The sequence below is a fragment of the Sus scrofa genome, chromosome X, assembly GCF_054392235.1.
Source record: "Sus scrofa isolate SSC_HxYL_T2T_F1_AM1 chromosome X, Sscrofa_HxYL_maternal_Yorkshire_Landrace_v2.0, whole genome shotgun sequence".
Lineage (NCBI taxonomy): Eukaryota > Metazoa > Chordata > Mammalia > Artiodactyla > Suidae > Sus > Sus scrofa.
The window spans coordinates 120626384-120646643 of NC_139401.1; the positions used below are offsets into that span (position 1 = coordinate 120626384).

At 49.3% G+C, this 20260-nt stretch overlaps 1 protein-coding gene across 2 annotated transcripts in view; it reads right to left on the minus strand.

The window, feature by feature from the left end:
- Window positions 1-20260, minus strand: part of PLAC1 (placenta enriched 1) — a 186055-nt gene that overhangs the window by 1379 nt on the left and 164416 nt on the right. The window lies entirely within an intron of this gene.

The window sequence follows — 20260 nt, forward strand, 5'->3', positions numbered from 1 at the left end:
TCAGTGGGTCAAGGATCTGGCGTTGCTGTGAGCTGTGGTGTAGGTTGTGGACGTGGCTCAGATCCTGTATTGCTGTGGCTGTGGCGTAGACCGACTACAGCTACTCTGATTCGGCCCCTAGCCTGGGAACTTCCACACGCTGAGGGTGTGGCCCTAAAAAGAAAAGGAAGGAGAAAAAAAAAGAACAAAGAAGACAAGGTCAACGTGTTAGGTGAGGGATGTGTTAATTGCCTTGATGGAGGAAATTCTTTCACAAGGTATTCTTTTTATTTTAAAAAAAGGTCACACCCATGGCGTTCAAATTTCCCCAGGCCCGGGATCAAACCTGCACCACAGCAGTGACAACGCTGGATTCTTTTTTTTTTTTTTTTTTTTGGCTTTTTGCTATTTCTTGGGCCACTCCCACAGGCATATGGAGGTTCCCAGGCTAGGGGTCGAATCAGAGCTGTAGCCACCGGCCTACGCCAGAGCCACAGCAACGACAACGCTGGATTCTTAATCCACTGAGCCACTAGGGAACTCTGACTTTACCGTGTTGTTTTGGTACAAAAACACAGATCCCTCGCCTGTAGGATGGAAGTGTCCCCTGATCCAGAGCAGCATTCCTTGGAGTGCAACCCCGTCAACGAAAAAGAAATCAAAACAGTTTTCATGCCAAATATTAGATAAGGTGCCCTTCCATAGACCAGGCAGGCTAATGAACACTGCCCCATTTCCTTTTGGTGGTTAGCGACACATTTAATGAAATGAAAATCTAAGAAGCAATTGTAGTCTATTCCCGACAACCATCTATTGAAATTTTGCCAAGTGGCCCACTTCAAATGATCGAATGAATGCTTCAGAAATGCCCCCAGTAGCATCAAAAGTCATCATGAGCAACAGACTCCCTGATATATTAACCACCACACACTGTAAAAGAGTGAAGGTGCAGAAATAAAAACATGCTAGTTTTAAATGTGACCTTTTTCCGTCCATATCACACACAAAAATTACTCAAAAGTCCCATATTAAAGAAAGTGAGGAGTTCCCGCTGTGGTGCAGTGGGATTGGTGGTGTCTCGGGAGAGCTGGGACGCAGGTTCCATCCCCAGGTCCGACACAGTGGGTTAAGGATCTGGGGTTGCCGAAGCTGCAACTTAGGTCCTAACTAAGGCTGGGATCTGATCCCTTTTCCGGGATCTCTACATGCCGCGGGGCGGCAAAAAGGAAAAATTTACATATATATGTGTACACGCACGCAACATACACATCGCCTTGCTTTTCTCTTTTCTTTTTTCGTTTTTGTTTTTTGTCTTTTTTCAGGGCTGTACCCATGGCATATATGGAGGTTCCCAGGCCAGGGGTTGCATCAGGGCTATAGCTGCCGGTCTACGCCACAGCCACAGCAACACTGGATCCTTAACCCACTGAGCAAGGCCAGGGATCGAACCCACGTCCTCATGGATACTAGTCGGATTCGTTAACCACTGAGCCATGATAGGAACTCCTACACATTCCCTTTCTTATCTTCCATCATGTTCTATCCTAAGAGCCTGGATAGAGTTCCCTGTGCTGCACAGCAGGACTTCCTTGCTTATCCCTTCGAAAAGCCATAGTTTGCATCTACCAACCCCAAACTCCCGTCCATCCCACTCCCTCCTCCTCCCCCTTGGCAACCACAAGTCTGTTCTCTATGACTCTGAGTCTGTTTCTGTTTTGTAGATAGGTCCATTTGTATTTCCACTAGTTTTCACATTTCTTTTTCAATAGGAAGCTCAGTGGCCACTTCCCAGTCCTATTGCCTTTTACCTCCTCAAGAGTGACAGGCAGAGCCATAAGGAAAAAAAAAAAAAAAAAGAGTAAGGCTATGACCGAGTGTCTAAAACATGGTTTCAGAGGGAGGTGACACATGAAGAAAGGAGGCAGCAACAGGAATATCATCAAATATTGTTCAACTCAGCTTTCATTTTAAAAGTGAAAATGAAATAAATCAAATGGAAAAGTGCCTAAAATTTCAAAGGAAATGTTTCTATAGGGTTTGTGTTTGTTTCCTGCAGAGTTAAGCAATCCCTGCATAGATGAATTCATTCTTTTTTTTTTTTTTTTTTTTTTTTTGCTTTCTAGAGCCACACCCACAGCATGTGGAGGTTCCCAGGCTAGGGGTCTAATCGGAGCTATAGCTTCCGGCCTACACCACGGCCACAGCAACACAGGAAATGAGGCGTGTCTGTGACCTACACCACTGCTCCTGGCAATGCCGGATCCTTAACCCACTGAGCGAGGCCAGGGATCGAACCCGAGTCTTCATGGATACTAGTCGGGTTCATTACTGCTGAGCCACGATGGGAACTCTGAATTGACTCTTGGACTGCTATTTATTGAGCGTCTACTATGTGCCCAGCACTGCACTAAATGTAAAGCATCCAAAGACACGTCTCTCCTCCCTTTTTCCTCGTTGTAAAAATGCAGCTCTTTCTCCTCCTTTGATACTGATGAATTTGCTGCATTCCTTCATGGAAACCAGGGCTGGGGAGCCCACCAGCAGGGTACAGCCGCCTGGAAGAAAGGCTTGATTTTTACATCAGGCACTCAATCTGATTGGTACCCTCCTCTCTCCCTCTCTCATTATGGACTCCCCATTCTCTTGGGGATGTTGAGGTGTAAAGAGAAGCCTAAGAGGTCTACAAGGCTCCTTGCTGTCCTCTTTGTTCTGAAATGTCTCTCTTAGAATGGCTTTTTAGGGCCACACCCGCGGCATATGGAAGTTCCCAGGCCAGGGGTCGAATCGGAGCTACAGTTGCTGGCTTACACCAGAACCACGGCAACACAGGATCCGAGCAACATCTGCAACCTACACCACAGCTCATGGCAACGCCAGATCCTTAACCCACTGAGCGAGGCCAGGGATCGAACCCGCAACCTCATGGTTCCTCGTCGGATTCGTTTCTGCTGCGCCACAACAGGAACTCCAGGACAGCTTTTTAAATTTGTTTTTCAAGAAGCAAAAAACCAAACCAAACCAAACCAAAGAAACAGAAGCAGCAGCAACAAACAAAAAACCCCAACCCTCTTACCCCTCAAAAAAAAAAAAGAGGAAAAAAAGACAATACAACGACAACGACAATAACAGCAAAAACCAAGTAAATTCTGATGCCAGCTGGTCCTGGATAACGACGATGCAACAGTTGAATAAGCAAACCATTTGCTCTGGGATGATGCAGGTTTGCTGAGGTTCCTTTTGGAAGCTGAGAGCATCACTCCATCGCTGCTGCACTATTGTCTTGGTCTAAGCCTGGTCCTTGGCCTGAGCTTGCTTTAGGAGTGCTTCGCCCTAAACAGCCCCCCTCTTACGTCGCTGCTGAAATCGACCAGGGAAACCCCCCTTTCCGCTCCAACTTTGTTGTTCGAAACCCAGAATTGAGACTCAAGTGTAAGGCTGTGTTCTTGTGCAGGGAGTTAGCCACCCTCTTCCTTTCTCCCCTTCAAACATCACTTCTATCCTCTCCTCCTCCTTCTCACCGTTTTTTTTTTTCCCTACACCCCACTCCCGCCCCCGGCATCCACTTGTTGAATTGCATTGCACTGAATCAGTCTTGAAGGAAGGGGTTTAGTAACACCACTGAGTTTGAGGGTTTCTTTAGCGCAAATCTCCAAACTCGGACAGGGCAGACTCTGTTTCCTCTGACTTTCTTGTAGCCAAGGAGAGATTGCCACAAGGTCGGAGCAATGAACGCATGTGACAACATACCTTTGAGCTCAGATACAACTGAAAAATGAAGTCAGTGGGACCCACGTTTAGAGACTGCATCTCGAAGGTGAGAGGGAGGAGTTGGGAGGTCGTGGGAGAGCAGAATGCACTTGCTAATGAACTTGCCAACGCCTAGCTCAGCGGCTCTTGGGGAGTTGCTCTCTTCTGCTGAGCACACACAGGTCATCAGATCTGCGTAGCCTCCCTTCCCTGCTGCCTGCAATTCCCAGGGAAGGGTAGAGGTTGTATGTGTGCGGACGGGTGGGGGGGAATGTGTGGGTGTGTGTCTGCTGAGGGATGGTTATAAGTCATTTCACAACACAGTGTGAATTCCTCAAATCAGCTGGCTTTTCTAACATCCAGCTGAGATGTGCGGGCAGGACGGGATCTTGGACAGGGAGGGAGATGCTGGGCTCGGATCTGGGGGCAGAGGAGAAAGAGGGCCGAGGGGCTAGAGATGGGAAAGGGGTGCCAGAAGAGAGGGTTGTGCAGCGGGGCGGGGGTGTGTGCCAAAACAGAGGCCTTTTTAGCCAGAGTGGGGGCTGTGCCCAGCCTCCCCGGAGCGAAGGCAGTTGCAGAGTGGGGAGAAGGGAGCGCTCATCTTGGGGTTACCGCCCAGGTTGTCCAGGCGGCTGGGCTGTTAGAAAGCAGGTCCCAGGCTTTGCATTATCATAACCCCATTTTGGCTTGCTTGCACATGATCCCTGCTGCATTTCAGAAGCGAGGAGCTTAGATGCCTCTGCAGAGCCAAGCAGGGCTCAGCTATTGGCACCTACAGTCCTGAACTGAGCGATAGAGGGGCCGGCAAAAGCAGAGCTGCTAATGATGCTAATGACACCTGGATGCAAAATGTTTGCTTTCCTTGCAGCTGCAGCGTACAGTAGCTTTCTGTTTTTCTAAATGTGGTTTATGCATATACATTTTCCAATAGTGCTTTTAAAAGCGCTTTCCTCCTTCCCCTTCATAAAAAAAAAAATTAGGTTTTCCTAATAAGCCTAATTCTTAATATATCCTTTACATTTTAAAAAAATCATGAAATGTTTCATTCCGGGAATATGAACTCTATCTCTTAATGTCTTACAAGAAAGAGATTGAATATTGGTCTGAACACAGTGTGTTTTTAATCTCGGGGGGTGGGGGGAGAATCTTTTTTAAGAGAGACAAAAGCTGAAGTCCAAATTAGTTTTGGGATGTTGGTGAGACGTGTAACACAAAGCTCCTTGAAAGCAGACCGGATTTTCCCTCTGCATCTCCTCTGATGTTGTTTAGAGACACATACGAACTCTTTGCATGGGGAACGGGGAGGGGCATTAGCTAAACATTTCCACATCTGGTTTGGAAGAAGAATTCACTCCATAGGCTCCTGGAAGCTTTTGGGGTAGACAGTTATTTATTTTTAAAATTCAGTATGCTCAGGACAGCATAGTTATCATTTGTATATTGTTTTCCCAGAATCTTGTTGTCAGAACAAAAGGAAACAGAGGGGAGAAGGAAACGCCGAAGCAGTATGCAATTATCTCCGGGAAATATAACTGTCAGGGCCTTGATTTGCAGCAAAGTTTGTTCATTCTCTTGCAGCTGATTCGAAGAGAAATGAATCTGAGTTGGAATAAAGTTTCCTTTACACAATAAGAATAGAGGGGGGGGAAATCCTAATGCTCTGGGGACCCTTTAGTTTAGAAATTCAAATAGTCCCATATTGACTTTGCCCAGCCAGCTAGCTCAAGGTCTGGGAGCCTTTGCAAACTGAGGCCCAGTTTTAAAGAATTATTAGTTGTGGGTTTTTTTTGCCCCCCCCCCTTTTTCCTTTTTAGGGCTCCCCCTGCGGCATATGGAGGTTCCCAGGCTAGGGGTCAAATCAGAGCTACAGCTGCTGGCCTACACCATAGCCACAGCAACGTGGGATCCGAGCCGCATCTGTGGCCTACACCACAGTTCACGGCAATGCTGGATCCTTAACCCACTGAGCGAGGCCAGGGATGGAACCCACAACCTCATGGATTCTCATCAGATTCACTTCCGCTGCACCATAACGGGAACGCCTAAAGAATGAGTCGTTTCGCTGCTCTCAAAGAAAGTGAGGTTCCTGATTCTACTAATGATGTCGAAGAGGCATTAAATTGAGTTAGAAAATCAAACAACTGCTTTTGGAGAATTTACATCCGGTCTAATGAATCTGGGCCCAGTTCCGTTTTCCAACCTCGTGAAGCCCGGTGGGTGTGAAAGTAACCACACATTATTCATCATTTGGCGAGGAAGAGGAATTTTGAACCGCTAATGCTTACCAATGTCCATTCTCAACCGAGCAAAACACCTGGACTCAACCCGAGGAAGGATTTCCTTCAAATTCAACTAAAAAGTAATCATTAGCAGTGGGTTTTTTTTTTTTTTTTTCTGATTCCAAATGAAGAAAAAATCATAGGGAAAAAACTCTAGAAAAATTGGGAGATATAGAAAAGAAAAAAGAAGAAAACAGTTGTCAACCTCAAAATAATCCTTGTTAAATTTTTGGCTCCTATACTTTTAGTTTTCTGGCAGGGGGAAAAGTCTACATACATATATATGATCCAAAGTCATTTCTGGAAAAAAAAAAAAAGGCATGGCTTTTTGAAAGCTGTTTTTAATTTTTGACATTGAATTTGAAAGCAATCAAAGCATTATTTTTGTTTGGGCCATCTGGTTTTGTTCTTATAATCTGTTAAGCTATCAAGCATAGTTTAAATGTCATGGTTCAACTCATGCACAAATAAAGGTTGCGAAATAAGTAAGAATCCAAGCTCCTCGTAAGAGGGAGACGTTTGCGTTGGGTCATAAATTTGGTTACTAAAAGGTAAGGAGGCGGATACGAAATCAGACCATAATGATGGGGACACAACCAGGGTAAACCAACCCCAACTGGGCATAAGGATTTCCAAGCAGATACGGAAAGCTGTGCCTTAGCGCGAATGGCAACTATCAGGTCATGGGAGCGCCTTCCCTTTCATGCAGAGACGCTGAGTTAGTTTAATTTTCAGCGTTGAACGAGGCGCTGCATTTCACCATGTCCTTCAAATGTAAGGAAAATCCCAAGTGCATGCCCCTAATTCGGTGCACCTTTTAATTTAATAATTGATTTTGAGTTTGATTTTTCAGAAAATGACACCCTTTGCCACAAGGCCCCAGAGTCCCTTCTCGTTTGAAAACACCAGGTAAGCGTGTGTCTGCGCAGACGTGCCCAGTCCTCGGGCGCGTGGCCTCCTTTTGAACCCACGAGCCGTTTCTGAGGGTCTGCCCAGACCAGATAAAGGCCCGCTGGCCGGAGGTGATTTCTTGGGGGGTGGGGGGGACAGGGCCGAGGCCTGAATCAGACGCTCCCTCAAGGGCTCGGGCACCTCTCTGCTCCACCTGTGTCAATAAACCCGGGCTCTAGACGGCTCGCAACAAAGCGCTCAGGCTCATTCCTCTCTCCCTTTCGAAGGTGCAATTTGGGGGTGCGAGTTTTCTTAAAGTGAGGTGCACGCGTACGGCCCCGGCTGAAGGGCGGCCTAGGTCCAACTCAAACCACAGTTGACTTTACAGACTGTGTGGTTGATTTTTAACTGACTTGACCACTAAGCAGCTCTCCAAACCCCAAGGCCGCCTTGTGTAGGCCCCGGCTAGAATGTGGCCCCGTGCTGCGTGCGGGTCCACCCTGACGGAGGCCATTCACCTTCCCCGGGCGGGAGAAAGGGGTTAGAAAAGGTTCCTTTGCCAGGAAGGCTGTTGGTCGTTGTTGGGGAGGCCAGAACACTGAGAGGAGCAAATCCTTCTCTCTCTCTCTCTCTCTCTCACACACACACAGATGGACAAATAGACAACAGACACACACACCAAGGAGAAAGGGAAGCCCAAATCTATTTCTTGCTGTGGTCCCAATTCTGACTATTTTTTCCCGCATCCCTTTATCCCTGCCCTATAAATTCCTCAGGGAACGGCGTCTTGCTCTACTACGGTGTCTGGTCCACCGTCAGTCCTCAGGAGATATTTATTGAATAAAAGAATAAAGGCATCAATGAATGACCACCAGAAATCGCCACTTTCCCCCGAGCCTCCTTGTGTAGCCCCTTAGGGCCCGAACCTAGTTACTGGCTACACCGCTCCTCCACTCCTTCTCCAAATCCCCAGGTGAAGGCCTGGAGTAGCAGCACAATTTCTCTTGACAGAAAGTGTAGGGTCCCTGCCCACTTATCCACCTGCCTGCCTGCTGTCTGCCCAGCCCAATGGTACCCACCACCCCCCAAGTAGGTCCTAGCCAGCCACTCCTCATGGAGCCAACTAACTGCTGGCACGACCTCCTCAACTCTGGTTACCATCTTCCGCCCTTCTCTCGAGCAACCCAACACAACCAGTGTCAGCGTGCCTGAATTTAGTAGTAGAGTCACAGGCTATTCCGACTCTGATGGTTTGAGGCAAGTTGGAGATATATATATATATATCAACGCGCGCGCACACACACACACACACACACACACACACACACACACACACACACAGATATGTTGATTTGTGTCCTCTCAAATTTATATGTTGAAGTCCTAACCCCCAATACCTCCAAATGTAACCTTATGTGGAAACGGGGTCCTCACCCTAAAATGAGGTCATTGGGGCAGGCTCTGATCCAATATGACTGGTGTTCTTACTAAAAGGGGAAATGTGGACACAGAGACACACGCAGAGGGAAGACCTTGCGAAGACTCGGGAAGGGGCGGCCATGGGACGGGAGCGATGCATTTACAAGCCAAAGACTGCCAGGGATTGTCAGCAAACACCAGAATCTACAATTGGCAAAGAAAGACCCTCTCCTAGAGCCACTGGAGAGCACGTGGCCCTGCTGACACTCCAGTCTTGGACTTCTAGCTTCCAGAGCCCCGAGAGAATACATTTCTGTTGTTCTAAGCTACCCGGTTTGTACAGCAGCCCCCAGCAAACTAATAAATACGTTTTCCCAACAAACTGAACAGACACACATGCCTCCTTCCCAAGATAAGAGCTTGCAACGATTAATGTCCTGACTCTATGTCTTGCTACAACATTAAATTCCTTCTGGGATTAGAGGAATGATGCCTAACCAGGAACGAAGACGGGAAGTGAGAAAGAGAGAAGCCTGTCAAAGGGGCGCCGGTGCTGGCATTGGACGCCTACAGGAGCGTGGAATTAGGGAGGGAGAACTCAACGTAACATCAGGAAGCCTTTCCTAACTCTAAAAGCTGCCCAGGAGTTCCCGTCGTGGCGCAGTGGTTAACGAATCCGACTAGGAACCATGAGGTTGCGGGTTCGGTCCCTGCCCTTGCTCAGTGGGTTAACGATCCGGCGTTGCTGTGAGCTGTGGTGTAGGTTGCAGACGCGGCTCGGATCCCGCATTGCTGTGGCTCTGGTGTAGGCCGGTGGCTACAGCTCCGATTCAACCCCTGGCCTGGGAACCTCCATATGCCGCGGGAGCGGCCCAAGAAATAGCAACAACAACAACAACAACAACAAAAGACAAAAAAAAAATAAATAAAAGCTGCCCAAAGGAGTTCCTGCTGTGGTCCAACAGGATTGGTGTCTCTGGGACGCAGGTTCGATCCCCAAAGCAGTAGGTTAAGGATCCGGCATTGGTGCAGCTGGGGTGTGGGCTGCAGCTGGGGTGTAGGTCACAACTGCGGTTCAGATCTGATTCTTGCCCATCCCTGCCCCCACCCCCCGGAATTCCATATGCTGCGGGGAGGCCAAAAAAGGAAAAATGAAATAATAAAAGCTGCCCCCAAACGAACGGAGAAGTCTGGTGTAGGACTAAGTTTCCTTGGTTGTCTCCAGGCCTTCCAGTAGAGTCCAGGTGGCCACTTGTTACACTGGCTGGAGAGGGGATTCTGATCCTGTGTGGGAGGCTACATCAGGGGGTCTTGAAGGCTCTATCACAGAATGCCTTGTGTGCTCATAACATGTTATCATCATTCCGAATGTGTTCATAATTATGTATCATAACGTGGTCATAATTAGCGCATCTATGAAGAATACAAGCAGGGGAGAACACACACACACACACACACACACACACACACACACATACACACACACACACACACACACACACACACACACACACACACACACATCATGCCTAAGTTATTTGTATAGATCTTCCTGGTATAGACAAGACTATACAAACCTGAGCTTTCAGCCAGGTTTTTGCTGTGATCGGAGCTGGCTGATATTGGTAACTGGCAATTACAAGGCAAGAGCGAAGGGGGGGGGCGGTGAGTCACAATATGGACTAAGTACCCAGAATGGGGCTCCCTTTCCAGCTCTAAACGATGGGGGCCCACAGGGCCTTTTGAGCGACAGCATCTCTGAAAGCCCTGCTCCCGGGGATTCTCTTGACAAGCTTCCTGCCCTGAATGAAAAGGCTGGGGCTTTGCTCTTTGAAATCATCTTTGGAGGCCCTGGCGCAGCGAGAGGGCAAGTGCTCAAATGGGCAAATCTTTTCTTCTCTTTTTTTTCTTTTTAGGGCCTCACCTGAGGCATATGGAAGTTCCGGGGCTAGGGGTGGAATGGGAGCTGCAGCTGCCGGCCTACACCACAGCCACAGCAACATGGGATCCGAGCCGCGTCTGCGACCTACACCACAGCTCACAGCAATGCCAGATCCTTAACCCTCCGAGCTAGGCCAGGGATCGAACCTGTGTCCTCGTGGATACCAGTCGGGTTTGTAACCCCCTGAGCCACAACAGGAACTCCTGAATATTTTCTATTTAATCTAGAAAGGAGTCGTGGGAACGACTTTCCCCCCTCTGTTTATGCTTCTTTGCAGTGTTCTAAGCAACTGCAGAATCCCAGGATTTTTGAAAGTTTGTTTCAATATATATGAGTCATACATGGCAAAAAATCTCAGTTATTTTCTTTAATTTGGGTGTCTTTTCTGTGTCTAGAGACACCCCTCTCATAGAGTGTCCTCTGTCCTGTTGTGTCCCTTAATCCTTGCAGCCATCCCTGTAAGGTCCTCAAAAACAGACATCACACGTGAAAGCTGTGCAAACAGTGGCGGGGACGGGGGTGGAGGGGTGCTGGGGGGCAGAAGGTCAGAGGGCCTTTGGGCCTCAGGCCTTCCCAGCCGCCTGCCTGGCTTCTCTCCCTCTTTTACGCCATGTATAAAATCAAAAGATGTTATGGTGAGCAAGTCACTGTGGAAAGGAAGACCAGGTCCTGAACCTCTGGACCTCTGCTCCAAGGTCCCCAGAGAATTCTGTGTCAGGGCCAGTGGCCGGGTTCTTGGGAGAGGGAGCAGAAGTGGCCCTCAAACTCAGCCCGGGGAGCCCGAGAAACCAAAGTCCAGCGGGGCCCTGGGAGCGGAAAGCCGAGAGCGGCTCTCAGGTGGCGAATGGCAGGGAGGGGCATGGACCGAACTTTCCAGAACGGCCCAAGATTTGAAAAGGACAAGAGGAAGAAGGGAGCATTCACAGGCTGGAGAGGGCAGACCCAGCCAGACAGCAGCTGGGTGCACCATTTGTGCGTCCCCTGTCACTTTTCAAAGTTTTCTTTCTCCTCCCAAGTTAGGGCAACAAAGGCAGAAACCGAGTCCACCGGTTAGATAGGGCTGTTCATCAGAGGCAGCTGCCTGGTGTAGACACCGAAATTCCTCTGAAGAAGGACGGAAGGGAACAAACATTTATTGAGACATTGTGTTGGGGGCTTTCCTTGCAACATCTCACTGAATCCTCCCAGCAACGTCCTGGGGAGATGTCCTTAGTAATAGCAGCATTTTACAGAAGGAGAAAGTGAGGATCAGATAGGTTAGGAAACTCACTAAAGACACAGAGCTTGGAAGGAGCCAAGATCAGTTTGGAAGCGTCCTCCATGCTCATGGAGTTTCCATAGTTTTTTGTTTTGCAGCTTTGATTGTGGCACATGGACGTTCCCAGGCCAGGGATGGGACCTGTGCACCACAGCTGCAGCAACGCTGGATGCCTCACCCACTGTGCTGGACGGGGATCCAACCTGTGCATCAGCAGCAACCTGAGCCACCACAGAGACAACACCGGATCCTTAACCTGCTGTGCCACAGCAGGAACTCTCATGGTTCTCTTTTTAGTATCACGCCGAGGCTGGAAGGTATTTAACAAAGAGGATATTTTTTAAAAAGGCATAGGTTGTTTATGGGGATCAGCGTGTAGAGTGATGGGAAGGTGAGCAAATTAAGAGCTTTTCAAGCCGGGGGAATTGAGAAAAAGAGGCATTAAACGAGAGACAGAAATTCAGAGGCACGCAGAGAAGATCATTCTAAATCACTGGTATCACTCCTTGCACTTTTGATGGCTTGAGAGCAAGCAGTCATTCCTGATTTCAATGTAACACATTTATTCCGTGAGTCGCATGTTCACCCAGAGTCGGATCAACCCCGGGACACGCTATACATGCAGGCCTTCCCCATCTATTTTGCCCAGGGAAGTGTGGACGGCTTCTGTACAAAGCCATCCCATAAGGCAACCCCAAACTATGACGACGGGCCTGCAAGCTCAGCCCCAGAATCTCTATGAATGGAAAAAGGGTGCCGCACATTCTCAAACTCTTACGTTGGTTACAGAAGAGGGCAATCACATGTCCCTAATTCCACCCCGAGGACAGAGATTGTGTCTCTCTTTGATTTCATCATGTCTGAAAAAGGAATGCTGGGCTTCATTTACCAGGCCTGGATGTTTGTGCAGCTCCACACAGGGCTTAGATGGGAGGCGGGGAGGCAACGGACAGCCGAAGGGGACTTCACATGAGTTGCATGTTCTAAACAGCTAGAGCTGGCCAGCCCTGGTGCCCAGACGAAAGTCGGGTTTTCCTAAACATTTTAGTACTCGCTTAAAAAAAAAAAAAAAAAAAAAAAAAAAAAGCACACTTGGTGGGTATAAAGAAAGCAGCAGATGGAGTTCCTGTTGTGGCTCAGTGGTAACACACCCAACCCATGAGGACGTGGCTTTGATCCGTGGCTCCGCTCTGTGAGTTAAGGATCCGGTGTTGCCGTGAGCTGTGGTGTAGGTCACAGATGTGCCTCGGATCTAGCATTGCTGTGGCTGTGGTGTAGGCCAGCAGCTACAGCTCCAATTCGACCCCTAGCCTGGGAACTTCCAAATGCCGCAGGTGTGGCCCTAGAAATACAAAAACAAACAAACACACACACACACACACACACATAAAGCAAGCAGCAGAGCTGGGGTGCTCATGGATCCTGGTCAAAGCCACTAGCCTGAGATGCTGGAGAAAGGAACTGAGCTTATTCCCCCAATGATACCATCTGACATTCTTGCAGACTCTTCCTGAAGAATCTGATACTGTTTGAGCCAAGCACTGGCTCATAATCAGAGAGGAACAACTGTGGCGCCCACCTGTTAGAAATCAAGACTGTTCCATCGAGACCGGACCATTAAAACAGCAGCGCTGACCCATGGGTAGGGCCTGACCATTGCGCATGGAGGACGAACCTCTCCTAAGCCCAGGGATTAGCATGTTCCCAGTGGGACAGTCACTGAAGCAGGTGCTGATTCTCCGGGTGGTTTGGAGTCGGTTTTTTTTTTTTTTTTTTTTTCCGACTGCCTAGAGGTAGAAGCTGAAATCCACTAAGTCCTCAAAGGGCATGACCCATCTGGGGGACTGGGCGATAAGGGAGACATTCCTTGTTCTTTGCTTCCTTGGAAAATGGAGAGAGAAACTCTCGGCACAAAATGGCAGCTGCCTGGCTTTTTGGTGTTTGGCCTCCAGAACTAGGGAGAGGCGCTGATTAAAGAAAGATGAAGCATTGGCCTTATCAAGAAGTAGGGTCATTTGGAAGACATCCCTCCCTCACCAGTAATGCCTGTTTAAGTTCTGAGTCTCTACTTAAGCAACACTTGCAAAAGAGCCACCTTATCGTTATTTATAAAATATACTGATTTTCAGGAAGGAGGAGTTTTGCCTTCCTCTGAGAGATTTTGCTGGTGGGAGATGGTTGACCTGGGGGGACATTTTTTTCAGTCAATTTTTAAGTAGCATTTATTATTTCTTTTTTTTTTTTTGCCTGTTTTTCTAGGGTCGCACATGCGGCATATGGGGGTTCCCAGGCTAGGGGTCTAATTGGAGTCGTAGCTGCCAAGCCTATGCCAGAGCCACAGCAACACGGGATCTGAGCTGTGTCTGCAATCTACACCACAGCTCACGGCAACGCCGGATCCCTAACCCACTGAGCAAGGCTGGGGATCGAACCCGCAACCTCATGGTTCTTAGTCGGATTCATTAACCACTGAGCCACGATGGGAACTCCAGCATTTATTATTTCTATTAAAAATTTTTTATTTTAGGGCTGCTCCCACAGCATATTGAAGTTCCCAGGCTAGGGGTCGACTTGGAGCTGTAGCCATCTGCCTACACCACAGCCACAGCAACGCCAGATCCGAGTCGCGTCTTCGACCTGCACCACAACTCACGGCAACGCTGGTCCCACGGAGCAAGGGTGGGGATTGAACCTGCATCCTCATGGATACTAGTCAGATTCGTTTCTGCTGAGCCATGATGGGAAGTCCAGTAGCATTTGCTCGTTCCAAATACAAGAATGTATGGTTTTTACTTTGTCTCTTTAAGATTCCACGACGCAGTGGTTAACGAATCTGACTAGGAACCATGAGGTTTCGGGTTCGGTCCCTGGCCTTGCTCAGTAGGTTAACGATCCGGCGTTGCCGTGAGCTGTGGTGTAGGTTGCAGACGCGGCTCGGATCCCGTGTTGCTGTGGCTCTGGCGTAGGCCAGTGGCTACAGCTCCGATTCGACCCCTAGCCTGGGAACCTCCATATGCCGCGGGAGCGGCCCAAGAAATAGCAAAAAGACAAAATAAATAAATAAATAAATAAAGATTCCACGAGTCTCTCAAGGCGACTAGGAATTTGATGCCGGTCACTTTCTGGTTCCGATTCCCCCTACAAGGCACGTCCTTGGGATTTCTAGGCTGAGCAGTCTTGGGGAGGAGGCGGTGGAGGAGAGAGTGGCTTATGTCGTCTTCCGGGACAGAAATGGGTGAGATTTATATGGACAAAAAGAGGGTGAGCAGAAAGTTTGAGGAAGGACTATAATAAGATCCTGGCGGGCTGATGGCAGGACAGTCTAGTAGGTGAGTGGCTGTTGTTACATGTAGGGTGACCCTGCCATGTTCCTTTCTAGGCATTGCTCTCCTAATTGGCAACATGAAGATAGTAATGACGACAACAACAACAACAACAATAATAATACTTGGTAGGGTTGGCGTAATGATTAAATGAGACCACGAGTGTGAAGCTGTTTAGTTCCTGACATATAAGCGCTCAACCAACATTAGCTATTATTCAAGTGAGTATTCTTGAATATAGAAACTCCCCAAGTAAACTGTACAGAGAAACAGGGCTCTTAGCACCTTTTAGAAACTCCTAATCTATTTTCACGCTGATGTCTAAACCACATTCTGAGGTGGGCGACTCACTTCCCCTTCCCGGCCTCAGTTTCCTCACTAAAAAACCAGGGCCAGTTATAGGAACTGCCTCACAGGATTGGAGGATTGAATGAGGTCTGAGAACCGCACATCCAGGGCCTGGCAGAGAGTCAGCGCCTGATAAACGGGAGCTCTAGCGCAGGCTTGGGCAGACAGCCTGGCTGCAGCCTTCCTTCCATCCCACCTCCCTCCACCCCCTTGTGAGTCCCAAGGAAAGTCCCATCAATCTGCCACTCTCCCCGGGGGTTGCCGGAAATTCCTGGCACAGATGTCTCCTACAGGGAAGAATTTTGGCTATTCCTGCATCCACCCCTGTTACCACTGAATTATGGGGAGAGAGAGAGGAGAGAAGACCCATTGAGAGGGAGAGGAGCAGACAAGCATCGTCTGTACACCCTGCCCTGGCAGCCCCGGCTGATGCCTGAAATAGGTGTTCGGTAAATACTCGAGGAATGTATGTCCAAATGAATGAAAAAAGAGACGGGGCGGGCGGGCAGCCAGGAAGGGACAGACAGAAGGGGGAGTCATCGCAAATTTTCCCTGACTGGGCACCACAGCATCTTTCCACCTCCGAGGCCTCCCCTGACCAGGGGACGCGGCCAATCCGGATCCTCTCCTTCCTCATGCACAGGTGACGCGCCCCGTCCGAGACACCCACGCAGAAGCTTGGAGGATGGGTCGGGGCTCCCCACTCAGCGTCTAGAGTACCTGGATCTCTCAGCTGTGCCCAGAAACCAGCTTTGTTCCAACGCTGGACTCGGGAAGCTCCCTCCAGGGAGATCAGGAGGGAATCCCACCCAGCACTGTGGGAGCCCCTTCTTGTCCTGAGGCTGCGCAGTTGGGGTGCCCGATGACACATCCACTTCCATTCCTCGTCTCACACACGCTCGCCATCTGACTACCAGGTTTTGCTGTGCGTGACGCGCAAATGAGCAAAGACATCTGTACACGCAGGTGGATGCGCACAAACATCCAACATGACTGTGGGAAGCACTGAGGCTAACGATGATGCTTTTTACAGGGAATGTTTTTTTTTTTTTTTTTTTTTTTTGCCAAGCCCATGGCATGTGGAAGTTCCCAGGCCAGGGATCCAACCTGCACCACAGCAGCGACCTGGGCCTCTGCAGTGAGAACGCTGGCTCCTTAACCTGCTGAGCCATCAGAGAACTCCCGGGCAACATTTTAAAACCTTCTGTGCCGTGGTTTCTCAGTGCCTTCCATAAGCTCAACTTCTGTTCTGACATTTGTTTCAAATAAGGTTTCCTTCCATAAAAATACCGCTTAAGGACACACATGCAGGAATGTGCATTTGGCTTTTCCTGGGTGTTAAATATTTTATTTGATGTGCTGATTTTCAAACGACATTGCTGGGAAATTAATATACACTTAATTGCCTGTGTGACAACCTCTCAGCACAGAAGCAACAGTGATTCAGATCCTGAATTCTTGATTCTTGGGTTCTTGCTCACGGTGGCTTCCAGCCTCAATGTCACACCCAATCTCCTATTGCCCACAAATTCTGCAAATGACACAGAGAAACAGGCCAAACATCTCAAAAAAACCCAACCCAAACCAAACCCAAACAAAACCTCCAAAACCCCTCCAAACCAACAACAACAAGGAACTGGAGGAAGTGTGAGGATTCCGGCTTCCACGATGTGATTGAAAATCTAAAAAATATTTTAAAGGGAACCATTAAGCCGGTTCTTTCTAACACGTGAAACTTCTTGATTGGTTCCACATTCATATCATCTCTGGCTCGATCTGGTTCTCGGGATCTGACTCAGCAAGCTCTTGTTTTATCTCATTCCATACATGCTAGCGTGAGGGGTATCTGTAACCTGCCCTTTTACTGTTCAAATAAAAACAAGACAAAACATTGGTGAAAAACAGAGCTGATTCCCAAGTGGGCAATTCCAGCTGCTGGGTCAGCGGATGAGCCCCGGGGAGTGTGTGACGGACCCGAGGTGGGGGTGATTCTGGCCTAACGGCAGCTGGCTGGGCAGCTGGGAGGGAGCAGCTGCAGGAGGGGACTGCTTCCACGGACGGGAGAATTTAAACTTGGACTTCTGCACAGAACTGTTCAAGTTGACCTGATCCTGGGTCGAATTCTACGCCGCGGTGTACGTTACCGGCTTACTCTTTGACACCAGAGGCACAGCAGTGGGGGTGGGGGGTGGGGTGGGGAGTGAGCCGGGCCGTGACCAGGACCCGTGCCTACTTCCTGAGTCACAGCATTATTGGGGAGGTTTCGGGATCCAGAGGTGGCAGTGCTTAGGGGACCTCCTTTCCTCAAGGCGATGTTTTGATGGAACTTAGCTCTGAGAATATAACCGCCACCAACAGGGCTCTCATTTAAAGGGTTTTTTGTTTGTTTTTTTGTGTTTATCTTTTTTAGGGCCGAACCTGCAGCATGTGGAGGTTCCCAGGCAAGGGGTCCAGTCGGAGCTACGGCTGCTGGTCTACACCACAGCCACAGCAACACGGGATCCAAGTCATGTCTGTGACCTACACCACAGGTCATGGCCACACCGGATCCTTAACCCACCTAGCGAGACCAGGGATTGAACCTGCATCCTCATGGATACTAATCGGGTTCATTAACCACTGAGCCACAACGGGAACTCCTCATTTAAAGTTTAAAATGTCTTTTCGTAACCGTTGGAAAGGAGATTTGTATATATAGAGAGTATCTAGGATTTTCCCATTTCTTAAAAAAAAATCCTTCCTGACTGTAAATCCTGTGCTCTGTAAATAATTTTGGGGTCCAAGAAGACCAACGACTCACATTTTCGTACCCCACTGGAGCCCACAGCGACAGGGGTGGGGGGATGGTGAGGGAGGGGCAACAAATGGATCCAATCATATACATTTTCTTTCTTTCTTGGGGGGGAAGCACCCCCACGGCATATGGAGGTTCCCAGGCTAGGGGTCGAATCAGAGCTGCAGCGGCCAGCCTACACCACAGCCACAGCCACGTGGGATCCTTAACCCACTGAGCGAGGCCAGGGAGCGAACCCACATCTTCATGGATCCTAGTCGGGTTCTTGACCTGCTGAACCACAACGGGAACGTCCCAAACATACATATTTATTTAGTAAACAAGCTCATCATCTTCTAAATTTTCAAATTCACTGTGAGCAAATACAAGGGCAGGCTCCCCTTGGGAAAAAAAAAAAAAAAAAGTACAGCCTTCCCCTCAAAGCGATTTGATACCTGCAGGAAGGCGAGAGCCACATTCCAGCCACGTGCACAGGACGGCACACCCATCAGTTTGGGAACAAAGTCTCAGCTGCTGAACCTGAGGGGCCACGAAGTGAGCTTTGAGTTGGGCTGGGACAGGTGGGCGGGGGGGAGAGCGAGGCCGGCTGCCAGGGCCCTTCTTTCCAGTAGGATCCAAGGTCCTCTTGCCCCTGGCCCCACTCCTCCACTTCATGTCCGACACTCACCGAGCACTGACAACAGAGCCAGCGTTGCATTTAGGGTTTTGCAAGCTTTCCTGATTGTCCTTCCTCTCCCACTTCATTCCGGAGCTACTTCCCTTGGCCTCCACCGGGCATGCCAGCTTATTTAGGAGACCCGCTAGGTTTCAGGGTGGCAGGCGGGGTGAAAAGGGGACAGACCATGACATCAGTGGGGCTGGCCTTTCCTTCTTCTTAACCTTCAAGCTAGAGAAAGGGGCAGGTTTCATGCAGAAGAAAGTTAACTGCCAACCCATTTCTTCGTTTTATGAACTGGTATGGTTTTCCCCTGCTTAAAAAAAAAAATGTGGTTGTGCCTAGGAGAAAACCCCCCCAATGTAGAAGGTTCTGGAACTTGTAGTCTCAGAGTACTTTGAATAAGGTTCCTCTGCATCACGTATGCACGCAGGGAAGTGCTGTAAAATGCCCTTGCGTAGACTTGATTATGATTTGATGAGCCGCTCCCAGTTCTGGCTGTTTCGCTGAAAACGGCTCTCATGGGAACACTCCGTGCTGTGTGTATCTGGCCTGTCTTTCCCTACACCCTTCTCTCCGGTTTTGTGTGTCCTGGAATCAGACCCTCTTCGTCGTGGAGAATAAGGGGATCTCAGGCGGCTGGGGGTGACTGGCGACTGCCACTGGCTAAAGGACCATATTCTCTGAGACAGGGAGCCTGGGCATCAAAGAGGGCGGAGTGGACACGGGCCCAGGATGCGGGGTGGGGGGGTGGGGGTCCGCTGTGAGATAACAGTGTGAGCAGGGTATGGCGGGCAAGAGAAAACCCCTCAAGCTTGTAGGAAGTGCAGGTCAGAGGAAGGGAGGAGAGACGCGGGATGAATTCACTCAGGAGCGGTGGAAAGCAGAGGGGCAGCTTGGGAAAAAGTTGACTTAGCTGGGGGCCCAGAGAACCAAGCCGATTCAGGCCCCTCAGGCCCCGGAGCCATGGGAATGTGGGAGGGTTGAGCAACCGCTCTGGTGTCAGGTGGCCGTGAGGAGAGCAGGGTTCACTGGAACTTGGGAAATGCATGTGGAACTCAGCCAGCAAGGACCTTGTTTCCCCTAAGGGGCTGGGGGTGGGGGGAGCCTGGGTGGCCTGGGGCTGGATCACGGTATATTGAGAAGAAAAGGCGAGTTTATGTGTTAAAGGCTAAACAGGTTGGACTTGTCCCTGAAATGTACTGATATGGAACCCCCCCCCGCCCCCCGCCAGTTCCTCCCACTGGAAAAATCCGGTTTCCTTGCTGGCTGGTGGGGGGCTCCAAGTTGCATGACGGGGAATGGACAACCTAGAGAAGCATGAGCAAGAGCATTTGGGCTCTAAGGTCAAAGTCTAAAGGAGACTCTTCTCGAGAATCGTCTGGGCTCTCCCAACTCAACTCAGTTATGCCCACTCGGGGGAAGAAACTTTATGGAAATTTAAACATTTTTGATACCTACCAGTCCTTATTTAGCTTGGGCAGTAACTCAACCTAGTGCACGGTTCCATCAACCCCTGGGCTCTACTGGGTGAACTGGAGGGATAGTGGGTGGGTAGAAAGAACCCCTAGTGATGGATGCATTTTCACACACTGCACTTCTAGGGCCTGGATGCCCCGCTGCAA